This window comes from Bos indicus x Bos taurus, chromosome 1 (assembly GCF_003369695.1).
Source record: "Bos indicus x Bos taurus breed Angus x Brahman F1 hybrid chromosome 1, Bos_hybrid_MaternalHap_v2.0, whole genome shotgun sequence".
Taxonomy (NCBI): Eukaryota; Metazoa; Chordata; class Mammalia; order Artiodactyla; family Bovidae; genus Bos; species Bos indicus x Bos taurus.
The window spans coordinates 52,410,941-52,423,969 of NC_040076.1; positions in this window are offsets into that span (position 1 = coordinate 52,410,941).

The following is a 13,029-nucleotide window of genomic DNA, read 5'->3' on the forward strand; positions in this document are numbered from 1 at the left end:
TTCCATGAGGGCAGTGCTAGGAGTAAAGAGATGAAGGATAAGAGGCACCAGAGAGGAAGGTCCGTTGCAGTTACCAAGACAGGATCCTGAAGAATGGTATCTGGCTTTGGGAGATGGAGTACCGCTAACCTGACTCTCCCAGCACTTGTGTGTAAGTCAGAATTCTCACTGTAAAAAAATGCAAGCCATTCTTAGCAGAATTCATGGGTCCCCTATTCTGGGCTCCTTTCTTCCTCCATCAAGATGTCAGAGAAGCTTAATTAGTCATCAGGAGGTTGACTAGACATTTCAGCAAAGAAGGAAAATATTCTTGTGAACTATTTAACATGGGTTACAGTGAGAACTGCTTCCCTGGTGGCTCAGGTGGTGAAGAATCCGCCTGCCAATGCAAGAGATGTCATCTTGATCCCTGGGTCGGGAAGATCCCCTGGAGAAGGGCATAGAAACCCACTCTGTTATTCTTGCCTAGGAAATTCCATGGTCAGAGGAGCCTGGTGGGTTACAGTCCATGGGGTCACAAAGAATCAGATATGACTTAACAACTAAACAACAACAGCGAGAACTGGCTACATTCCTTTCTGCTCACTAGCAGGAATGAGGACTCCACTAACCAAATGCTCTGGCCTCCAATTTCAGTGTCTCTCCATTGGACATTGTCATCAACAGTGAAAACATCTGCTTTTCTCTTCCCACCCCCCTCCAACTTTTCTAAGCTCACAAGGTTTAGTTTTTCCCTCTATAACTCATTAATGTGATCCTCTTATTTGAGAAATGTTTGTTGAACATCATTTACTATGTATGAAATGCTAGGAATATAAAAGTGAACAATACCCTAGATACTTCCACACCACTGGCTTTACTACAGTCAGGTTTTGATAAAGATCTAAGAGCCATTCTTTCTTTTTTACGGTGACTTTGGTATATTTAATCTGATCTGTTTAGGCCTTGATACCAGAATTCTGCATAGCACCGTTACCTGACTTTCCTGAGTGAATAGCTTATTGCCTCAACAGTATTTTAAGTTTCTAGAAGGCAGAGAACAACTCAGCATTTCTTATGTGTCTCTTAGAGTAGATAGGGTGTGTTGTGCACATCGTAAAAATTAAATATTTATCTCTTTACAAGAGACACCATGTTTCTTACTAGCCATAAGGCAAGAAATGGGGGAAGCTTTATGTAGTTTTATTTCAGAAATTCCCCAACCTAAGGCCCACATATTAAATCCAGCCAGGAGACATGTTTTATTTGGTCTACAGACTGTCATTGTTTGTTTTTTAATTGAGCCAACATTTTAAAAAATGAAGAGCTCTTACACACACACGCACATTCACCCCTAGAATTCCAAGCTCCTTTGGATTTTCAGCTTCCTTTGAAAAACTGGAAGACCTGCAACTCTTGGCCTCATACCCAATGAGCAAAAATGCTGGCACAAGGTATGCAGGACCACTTTGGAGAGCACCGTTGCTGGTAGGCTGCGATCCCTGTCGTTCTGTATTTCATCACACTTCATCTGCCTCACTTACATAACAGCCCAATCCTGAGGTCTGTGACCTCTGTTTAACATGAAGCTGGTATATTGGGAAAGAAGAGGGGAAATAGGCCCCTTGACCCACAGAAAGAGAACAACTCTGAGCCAACCCTGAGTTTTCTTGTGCTCCAGAGATGAGGTCGGGCTGGAAGCTGGGCCTGCACCCCGGCTCTCTGTCTTCTCTGGAATATGGGTGTTCCCCGCTGGGGAGCCTACTGGGGCTCCAAATGTCCCGTCGCATGGAATCCAAGCTCTCTGCCTCCCAGGCCCTTCTCCAGCGCAGCCTGGACCCCCATCGCAGCAGTGTTTTTGGCTCATTGCTTGAGGATGCGACTACACTGAAATCCTGCCAAGGCAATCTGCTGGGCTCACTGTCCCCTCCCTGATGCCTGCCTTTCTCATTCTCTCCTCAGGCATCATGGAGTGGAAGAGTGATGATCAGGAGGAAAATAAAAAAGGAAGGAAGGGAGAGGAAGACAGAGAGAAAATTTTTGGACAGGGAGTTTTATATACTTCATCCTGTTTGATCTCAGGTCCCTGTTCACGAAGACTTTAGTCAAGTGTATGAATGTGTTTGTGTTCACGTGTGTCGCATACGTGGTTGTTGTTTAGTCACTAGGTTGTGTCCAGCTCTTTTGCAGCCCCTTTGAGTGTAGCCCGTCAGGCCCCTCTGTCCATGGGATTTCCCAGGCAAGAATACTGGAGTGGATTGCTGTTTCCTTCTCTAGGGGTGTCTTCCTGACCCAGGGATCTCGTCTCCTGCTTGGCAGGTGATCTTTTCCTCTGAGCCACCTGGGAAGTCCCTGCTTATATGGTGTGTGCATGTGTGCTCAGTTGCTTCTGTTGTGCCCGACTCTTGGCGACTCCATACACTGTAGCCTGCCAGGCTCCTCTGTCCATGGGGAGTCTCCAGGCAACGGTACTAGAGTGGGTAGCTGTGCCCTCCTTCAGGGCATATATTGCACATGTGTGCAATTCTGCAACTATTAGTCAAGCTAGAAAAGGAAAAGCAATAAGAATATGAGTTTGTAACACAAGTGACAACCATTGTGCAAGATGAAGCTGCTTCCTTGTCAAAATACCAAGTGTATGTGTGCCTGCACATGAACACATAGGAATGTACGTACATTTATGCTCACACACACATATTCATTTCTTTTCTTTAGATTATAAATTAATTATTTGCTTATATGGAAACTTGGAATGTAAAATCTAAATATGGGAAAGGAGAAGAAATAAAACTTAAATGTAATCTTATCACTCAGAGATAATTTTTCATCTATTTCCTATTTCTATGCATAATGCATATTTTATATAGCTAGAGTTTATATTGCATATTAAAGTTTACTAGCTTGCTTTTTCCCTCTTAAAATTATGTCTTAGACACAGCCTATTGACATAAAACACTTTATAGCCATCATTTTAGTATTTCCATTACATCCATAGTGAAGATCTTCATAATTTATTTAACCAATTTCTAATTTTTAAACACTTAGACTGAAAGAAGTTTTTTGACTTTTGTAAGATGGTAAACATCTTCACCCAAGGATATTTGCATTAATTAAATCTCTTTTGGATGTTTCCAAAAATGGAATAACTGGACAGAGTAGAAGTACCTTTAAAATTTATAAGTTGCATATTGTTAGATTGCTTTCCTAAAGATGATGCTACTTTATCTTCCCAACACCCCGATTTGAAAGTAGGCTCTAGAAAGCTCACAGAACGTTTCAATTACACCTAGCCAAGATGTCTAACAATACACGAAGGACTCATTTTATTGTGTAATTTGTGTGTCAATAGAATATACCATTTAAGAATATCAAAGCCACTGGCTGAAAACGTGTTTGCCCAGGTGACACAATTCATTTCTCTTTCTAAAGAGAAATAAAAGAGTAAATCTCTTGTTTGTCCCCTGATACAGTTCCAGGATCTTCATCTCTCTCTAACCCCCCAAGCTTCGTTGCAGAGCGGACCTGCAGCATGTCACACAGGTGACAGAAGGGACACGTCCTGCACTACTGCCGAGCATAGTACCAGCCAGACGAGGACGTCCCTCAGCTCTGCCTCCGAAGTTCTCGCAGAGCCTGTGGTGCACCATTTTCCTCCTCCACCCGCTTCCTTACAAATTCTCTCTGGATCTCCAATGCATCACTATCGCCTTTTATCCTTCTCATTCCAAACATCTCTTTTGAAGTGAAAGGGGAAAAATATCCCTCTAAAAGATACTTTTAGGTTTCATAACTGTGCTGTCTTGAGCTCTTAGATTTTTCATTTGTGTGCTTCCTTCTTATTACTGTTTTATTGGAGTATAGTTGCTTTATAATGTTGTGTTAGTTTTTACTGTACAGCAAAGTGAATCAGCTATACATATACATGTATCCTCTCTTTTTAGGATTTCCTTTCTATTTACATCACCTCAGAGCATTGGGTAGAGTTCCCTGTGCCATACAGTAGGTTCTCACTAAGTTATCTATTTCATACCTAGTATAACATGTGCATACATGTTAATCCCAGTCTCCCAGTTTCTGCCACCCATCCCCACTTTTCCTCTTGGTGTCCATACATTTGTTCTCTATGGCTGTGTCTCTATTTCTGTTTTTGCAAATGAGATCATCTATACTATTTTTTTGGATTTCACATATGTGTGTTAATATACAATATTTGTTTTCCTCTTTCTGACTTCACTCTGTATGACAGTCTCCAGGTCCATCCACATCTCTACAAATGACCCAATTTTGTCCTCTTTATGGCTGAATAATATTCTGTTGTCTATATGAACTGCCGTTTCTTTATTCAACCCTCTGTTGATGGACATTTAGGATCTTTCATGTCCTGGATATTATAAATAGTGCTGCGATAAGCATTGGGGTACATGTATCTTTTTGGATTATGGTTTTCTCTCAGTATATGCCCAGAAGTGTTTCCTTCTTATTATTGACATTATCATTTGCTCTTTGTTCCCTGTAACTTACATAACCGGTCTAGCCGGGGCTGGTATGTCACCAGCCACAGGAAGTTCTAACGGCCACTCTCCTGCTTCTGCTTGGAAAGAACTTTGCCCCATCCTGAAAACGGCTGGGGCTAAATGAGAGGAGTGTTCAAAGATAATCTTTGTTTTCCTCTGGCTTAGAGGTTTTAAGATCCAGAGTTCATCTTCATAATTTCCAGTCAGTTTTCCATGCTGTGAAGTTCCTTGGTCCCCCATGTCAACAACTGCTTAAAGTTTACCCACAGGCCCACTAGGCATCCTGAAAGTTTCAGCTTGTGTAGAACTTGAACCCATACTGGGGGCCTAGATAAGGACCATTCACAGTGAGGTTCTGATGTTAAAATCCAATGATTCCTCCTGAGAAATAGTTAAATATCTCTGTCCCTGTTTTTCTTTGGGATTGTCTCTCTGTTTTCTGCCAGTCTGCTTATGTTTTCACTCAGCAGTTTGTCTCAAATGGTCATTTCCTCAGTCCGTGGATTTTCCATGTTAATTAAAAAAAAATTCTCAGTCTCTCTGTCTCTGAGCTTCAACTCTGTCCAAAATCCCAATATACGGAAGATTTTGAAACTTCCTCCTTTGTTGGCCAGCAAAGAGCAATTGGCAAGCCTGAACACAACCTGTATTTCCCTACTGTTCAAAAATTATAGATCTATAATAAATTCTGAGTCATAACATCAATCATTTCCCTTGGCTGCAGCTCTCTGAGGATTTTGCTGTTTCACTGAACTAATTCTCAGGGAGACATGCTCTGTGTTCCAGTCTTTGAAATTCTGGGTTCAGATGAGACAACTTGATGGGATGTCCTTCTATTTGTGGGGCAAAAAAAGCACTCATCACTGTAGGTGACTGGTGTAAGTTTCTTTCCTGTGAATTAAAAAGTCTGCCTAATAGACTTTAGAATTAAATTCAATATATCTATTATAAATTTTTCTCATAGTATAAATTCAGATTTATTATAGAAAATTTAGACTTATAAAAATTAATAAATAAATGAAAGTCAATAAAAACTACCTGTAATTCACCACAGATATCTATTTTTTTGCATATATACTTCCAGACATTTAAAAGATCTGTTTAAATGGAAATGGGATTTTACAATTTGGTAATCCTTTTTCTTTCATAGCACAAGTAATGTCTGCCTTGGATTTGAACATCAGAATGGAAAGTCTTAATTTTTCCTGAAGTCAGGTGAGAGCAAACCAGGAATAAATGCAATAGCTTATAGCTCAAGTTGTGTGCTTGTCACACGAATTCTTTTTCTTGTTTTTCTAGTTTAGATAAACAAAAGTAAAGATGAGAGGGCAGAGAAGAAAAGAACTTATGTCTGATCAGGTGATCATGCTGTCTCCCTCGAAACTGCATCCTGAGCCACTTATTTTTCTCAAGGAAGGAGCCTCTTCTGAGTAACATGACAAGTCTTATGTAGCTTGGGATTCTTGGGCAGGCAACAGTTAATGGTAACATAATTCTGCCATGAGAAGTGGCCCATAAAGTTGCCTCCTGTTGGAGGGTCCTACTTTGATTGGCAAACACTTAAGTGGGTGTCTCCAATATGCTACTGGAGATCAGTGGAGAAATAACTCCAGAAAGAATGAAGGGATGGAGCCAAAGCAAAAACAATACCCAGCTGTGGATGTGACTGGTGATAGAAGCAAGGTCTGATGCTGTAAAGAGCAATATTGCATAGGAACCTGGAATGTCAGGTCCATGAATCAAGGCAAATTGGAAGTGGTCAAACAAGAGACGGCAAGAGTGAACGTTGACATTCTAGGAATCAGCAGACTAAAATGGACTGGAACGGGTGAATTTAACTCAGATGACCATTATATCTACTACTGTGGGCAGGAATCCCTCAGAAGAAATGGAGTAGCCCTCATGGTCAACAAAGGAGTCCAAAATGCAGTACTTGGATGCAATCTCAAAAATGACAGAATGATCTCTGTTCGTTTCCAAGGCAAACCATTCAATATCACAGGAATCCAAGTCTATGCCCCAACCAGTGATGCTGAAGAAGCTGAAGTTGAATGGTTCTATGAAGACCTACAAGACCTTTTAGAACTAACACCCAAAAAAGATGTCCTTTTCATTATAGGGGACTGGAATGCAAAAGTAGGAAGTCAAGAAACACCTGGAGTAACAGGCAGATTTGGCCTTGGAATACGGAATGAAGCAGGGCAAAGACTGATAGAGTTTTGCCAAGAAAATGCATTGGTCATAGCAAACACCTCTTCCAACAACACAAGAGAAGACTCTACACGTGGACATCACCAGATGGTCAATACCAAAATCAGACTGATTATATTCTTTGCAGCCAAAGATGGAGAAGCTCTATACAGTCAACAAAAACAAGACCAGGAGCTGACTGTGGCTCAGACCATGAACTCCTTATTGCCAAATTCAGACTTAAATTGAAGAAAGTAGGGAAAACCACTAGACCATTCAGGTATGACCTAAATCAAATCCCTTATGATTATACAGTGGAAGTGAGAAATAGAGTGCCTGATGAACTATGGAATGAGGTTTGTGACATTGTACAGGAGACAGGGATCAAAACCATCCCGATGGAAAAGAAATGCAAAAAAGCTAAATGGCTATCTGGAGAGGCCTTACAAATAGCTGTGAAAAGAAAAGAACAAAGGAGAAAAGGAAAGATATAAGCATCTGAATGCAGAGTTCCAAAGAATAGCAAGAAGAGATAAGAAAGCCTTCCTCAGTGATCAATGCAAAGAAATAGAGGAAAACAACAGAATGGGAAAGACTAGAGATCTTTTCAAGAAAATTAGAGATACCAAGGGAACATTTCATTCAAAGATGGGCTCGATAAAGGACAGAAATGGTATGGACCTAACAGAAGCAGAAGATATTAAGAAGAGATGGCAAGAATACACAGAAGAACTATACAAAAAAGATCTTCAAGACCAAGATAATCATGATGGTGTGATCACTCACCTAGAGCCAGACATCCTGGAATGTGAAGTCAAGTGGGCCTTAGAAAGCATTACTACAAACAAAGCTAGTGGAGGTGATGGAATTTCAGTTGAGCTATTTCAAATCCTGAAAGATGATGCTGTGAAAGTGCTGCACTCAATATGCCAGCAAATTTGGAAAACTCAGCAGTGGCCACAGGACTGGAAAAGGTCAGTTTTCATTCCAATCCCAAAGAAAGGCAATGCCAAAGAATGCTCAAACTACCTCACAATTGCACTCATCTCACACGCTAGTAAGGTAATGCTCAAAATTCTCCAAGCCAGGCTTCAGCAATATGTGAACCGCGAACTTCCTGGTGTTCAAGCTGGTTTTAGAAAAGGCAGAGGAACCAGAGATCAAATTGCCAACATCCACTGGCTCATGGAAAAAGCAAGAGAGTTCCAGAAAAACATCGATTTCTGCTTTATTGACTATGCCAAAGCCTTTGACTGTGTGGATCACAATAAACTGTGGAAAATTTTGAAAGAGATGGGCATATCAGACCACCTGATCTGCCTCTTGAGAAATCTGTATGCAGGTCAGGAAGCACCAGTTAGAACTGGACATGGAACAACAGACTGGTTCCAAATAGGGAAAGGAGTTCGTCAAGGCTGTATATTGTCACACTGTTTATTTAATTTATATGTAGAGAAATAAGAAATGCTGGGCTGGACGAAGCACAAGCTGGAATCAAGATTGCCAGGAGAAATATCAATAACCTTAGATATGTAGATGACACCACCCTTATGGCAGAAAGTGAAGAGAAAGTAAAAAGCCTCTTGATGAAAGTGAAAGTGGAGAGTGAAAAAGTTGGCTTAAAGCTCAACATTCAGAAAACGAAGATCATGGCACCTGGTCCCATCACTTCATGGGAAATAGATGGGGAAACAGTGGAAATAGTGTCAGACTTTATTTTGGGGGGCTCTAAAATCACTGCAGATAGTGATTGCAGTCATGAAATTAAAAGACGCTTACTCCTTGGAAGAAAAGTTATGACCAACCTAGATAGCATATTGAAAAGTAGAGACATTATTTTGCCAACAAAAGTCCATCTAGTCAAGGCTATGGTTTTTCCAGTGGTCATGTATGGATGTGAGAGTTGGACTGTGAAGAAGGCTGAGCGCCAAAGAATTGATGCTTTTGAACTGTGGTGTTGGAGAAGACTCTTGAGAGTCCCTTGGACTGCAAGGAGATCGAACCAGTCCATTCTGAAGGAGATCAGCCCTGGGATTTCTTTGGAAGGAATGATGCTAAAGCTGAAACTCCAGTACTTTGGCCACCTCATGCGAAGAGTTGACTCATTGGAAAAGACTCTGATACTGAGAGGGATTGGGGGCAGGAGGAGAAGGGGATGACAGAGAATGAGATGGATGGATGGCATCACTGACTCAATGGACGTGAGTCTGGGTGAACTCCAGGAGTTGGTGATGGACAGGGAGGCCTGGCATGCTGTGATTCATGGGGTCGCAAAGAGTCAGACATGACTGAGCAACTAAACTGAACTGAACTGATAGTTCTTCTGTGTTATCTTGCCACCTCTTCTTAATATCTTTTAGTTCTGTTAGATCCATACCATTTCTGTCCTTTATTGTGCCCATCTTTCCATGAAATGTTCCCTTGGTATCTCTAATTTTCTTGAAGAGATCTCTAGTCTTTCCTATTCTTTTGTTTTCCTCTATTTCTTTGCAGTGATCACTGAGGAAGGCTTTCTTATCTCTCCTTGCTATTCTTTGGAACTCTGCATTCAAATGAGTGTATGTTTCCTTTTCTTTTTGCCTTTAGCTTCTCTTCTTTTCTCAACTATTTATAAGGCCTCCTCAGACAACCATTTTGCCTTTTTGCATTTCTTTTTCTTGGGGATGGTCTTGATCACTGCTTCCTATACAATGTCACAAACCTCTGATGGTAGTTCTTTATGAACTCTATGAGACCTAATCCCTTGAATCTATTTGTCACTTCCACTGTATAATCGTAAGGGATTTGATTTAGGTCATGCCTGAATGGTCTAGTGGTTTTCCCTACTTTCTTCAATTTAAGTCTGAATTTGGCAATAAGGAGTTCATGATCTGACCCATAGTCATCTCCTGCTCTTGTTTTTGCTGACTGTATAGAGCTTCTCCATCTTTGACTGCAAAGAATATAATCAATCTGATTTTGGTATTGACCATCTGGTGACGTCCATGTGTAGAGTCTTCTCTTGTGTTGTTGGAAGAGGGTGTTTGCTATGACCAGTGCATTTTCTTGGCAAAACTCTATCAGTCTTTGCCCTGCTTCATTCCGTATTCCAAGGCCAAATCTGCCTGTTACTCCAGGTGTTTCTTGACTTCCTACTTTTGCATTCCAGTCCCCTATAATGAAAAGGACATCTTTTTTGGGTGTTAGTTCAAGAAAGTTTTGAAGGTCAGCACTCAAGATGGCAGAGTAGAAGGATGTGTGCTCATCCTCTTCTGCAAAAACTCTAAAAGTACAACTTGCTTCTGAACAACGTTTGACAGGAGAATGTTGGATCCCACCAAAAAAATATACCCCATGTCCAAGCAGGAGAAGCCCCAGCAAGATGTTAGGAGGGGTGAAATCATGTTTAGAATCACATCCCATACCTGCCAGAGATGCTCAGAGGGCTCAAACAAAAGCTTGTGTGCATCAGGACCCTGAGATCCCACAGAGTCTGAGCCAGACCTGCCTTTGAGTGTTTGAGTGTCTCCTGTGGAGGTATAGGTTAGCAGTGGCCTGCTGCAGGGGCAGGGGCTCAGGGTGTAGCAGACCTGGGTCATAAAGCATGTGATATAAGCCCTCCTGGAGGAGGTCATCATTAACCCCACCATAGAATCGCCAAGCAGACAACCCACAAACTAAAGAACAATTATACCAAATAAATTATCACATTGTTAAGAAAGTTCTAGGACCCACAAGAGATTTCCCAACCTGGGGATCTGACAGAGGGACTGAGAACCCCCAGGGAATTTGACTTTGTAGGCCAGTGGGATTTGATTAGAGAACTTACTCAGGACTGGGGAAACAGACTCTTGGAGGGCACAAACAAAACCTTGTGTGCACCAGGACCCAGGAGAAAGGAGCCATGACCCCACAAGGGACGGACTCAGACTTGCCTGTGAGTGTCCAGAAGCCTCCGGTGGAGGCGTGGGTCAGCAGTGGCCTGCTGCAGTGTCGGGGGCACTGAGTGCAGCAGTGTGTGCATAGGACCTTTTGAAGGAGGTGGACAATATCTTCATTACCTCCACCATAATTTGGTCTTAAGTCAAACAACAGGGAGGGAACACAGCTTCACCCATCAACAGAAAATTGGATTAAAGATTTACTGAACATGGCCCCGCCCACCAGAACAAGACCCATTTTCCCCCATGGTTAGTCTCTCCCATCAGGAAGCTTCTGTAAGGCTCTTATCCTTATCTCTCAGAGGGCAGACAGAATGAAAACAACAAAACAGAAATCAAGCTGATCACATGGACCACAGCCTTGTCTAACTCAATGAAACTGTGAGCCATGCTGTGTAGGGCCACCCAAGACAGATGGGTCATGGTGGAGAGTTCTGACAAAACATGGTCCCCTGGAGAAGGGAATGGCAAACCACTTCAGTGTTCTTGCCTTGAGAACCCCATGAACAGTATGAAAAAGCAAAAAGATATGATACTGAAAGATGAAACCCCAAAAAATGGAAGAGGTTAACTAACTGATGAAGCAGTCTTCATTCCAGAGAGAAGGTCACAGTTTTATAACCTCAAGAACCACAAAAGCTCATCAGGTCATGCTAAAGGGATTCAGGCCCTACACACTAACTGATCATTATCAGCAACCCTGCCTTTGAACCACTGCTATAAAACTCATTACCAAATCTCTCCCTTTTAGGACACTCAGGTTTTGAGGTCATGAGCCCCTGTGTCCCCATTTGCCTGGCAAAACAATACAGTGTGTCCCTTACATACAAACGGGTTACATTCTGAGTGTGTGTTCATAAGTCCAATTTGTTTGTAATCCAACAAGGTTAGCCTCAGTTCAGTTCAGTCGCTCAGCTGGGTATATAACACTGTACTGTAATAGGTTAATAATACTTTTCACACAAATAATACATAAAACAACACAAAAAATAAAGAAAACATTTTAAATTTTACAGTACATTACCTTGAAAAGTACAATAGTACGGTGTAACAGCTGGCCTACAGGGGCTGGCATCAAGTGAACAGCAAGAGGAGTTACTGACTGGAAGAGGGAGATGGTAGAGCTAAAGGATGGTAGAGCAATGAGAGATTGAGGGCAAGCTGCAATTTCACTCATGCCTGACATTGATGCCACAGGTTCTGGGTCCCGGCTGGATTCAATTCTATCTACCCTCTGGAAAAAAATGATCCAGTGGTGTCTGGGTTGTTGTACTGCTCAGTTGCTAAGTCGTGTCCTTCTCTTTGCGACCCCATGGACTGCTGAGTGGTAACTCTTTTTCTATCATCATAAATAACATGGTAGCACTGGATTGCATTCTGAATGGCTGCTGCAAATTTTGTGTACCATTCTCTGGGTCCTGTGCCTCAAAACCCTAACAGTGCTTTCTCACGTAAAGAAAATCTTGCCATTTCCTATATCGTGAATCTCTTTGGTTCTTCAGTTACTTCTTCTGCCTCTTGTCTCTGCCCTTTTCCTGTGTCTCCAGTTCCATCAGATCTTCATTACCAAGCTCCTCGTGTTGTACAGCAAGGAGTTCAGTGAAGCTGTCCTCTTACAGATCTAGCTCTAGCTTCTCGCTGAGGATCACTATGCTGTTGAAGACCTCTTCAGACTCCTCATCCATCTTCTCAAATCCATGGAAATCATGAACAAACTGTGGGCAAACGTTCTTCCAAACCCCATTCATGGTGATGGCTACCACCTCCACCAAGCAAAGTCAATGTTTCTGGAAGGACTATAACATTTACAAGGCCACTGTAGATGTTATAGTCCTTCCAAAATGGTCAAAAGGTTGTTCCTGATTTGTCACTTGCCTCTGCTGCCTGACAAAAAGTGTGACGTAAATAATATTTCTTGAAAGGCACTATAACTCCTGGCCCATAAGTTGGATGTGTGATGTAGTATTCAGTGGCAGACGCACTATTTTGATGTTGGAATGAAAGTCACCCATGAATGGGGGGTGGCCTGAAGCATTGTTGAGCAGCGAAAGAATGTTGATGGGACACCCTTCTTCAAGCAATACTTCCGTATCTCTGGGATAAAGTGGTAGAAAAACTAGTTCTGGAAAATGGCCTGTTAACCCAGGTTTTGGGGTTGCTCTTTGACACAAAATGAAGAGACCCCTTGGCTATGTTCTTTAGGGCTCTTGGGTTCTCCAAATGGTAAGCAAAGAGAGGCTTCAGCTGCTGGAAGCATTGCCACCAAACATCAGAGTTAACGCGTCCTTTGTTGCTTTATAGCCCGGCATCAACTTTTCCTCCTCACTGATATAACTTTGGTCTGACATATTCTTCCACTACGGTCCTGTCTCAGCCACATTAAAAATCTGCTTGGGTAAAGACACACCTTCATCAATAATTTCTTG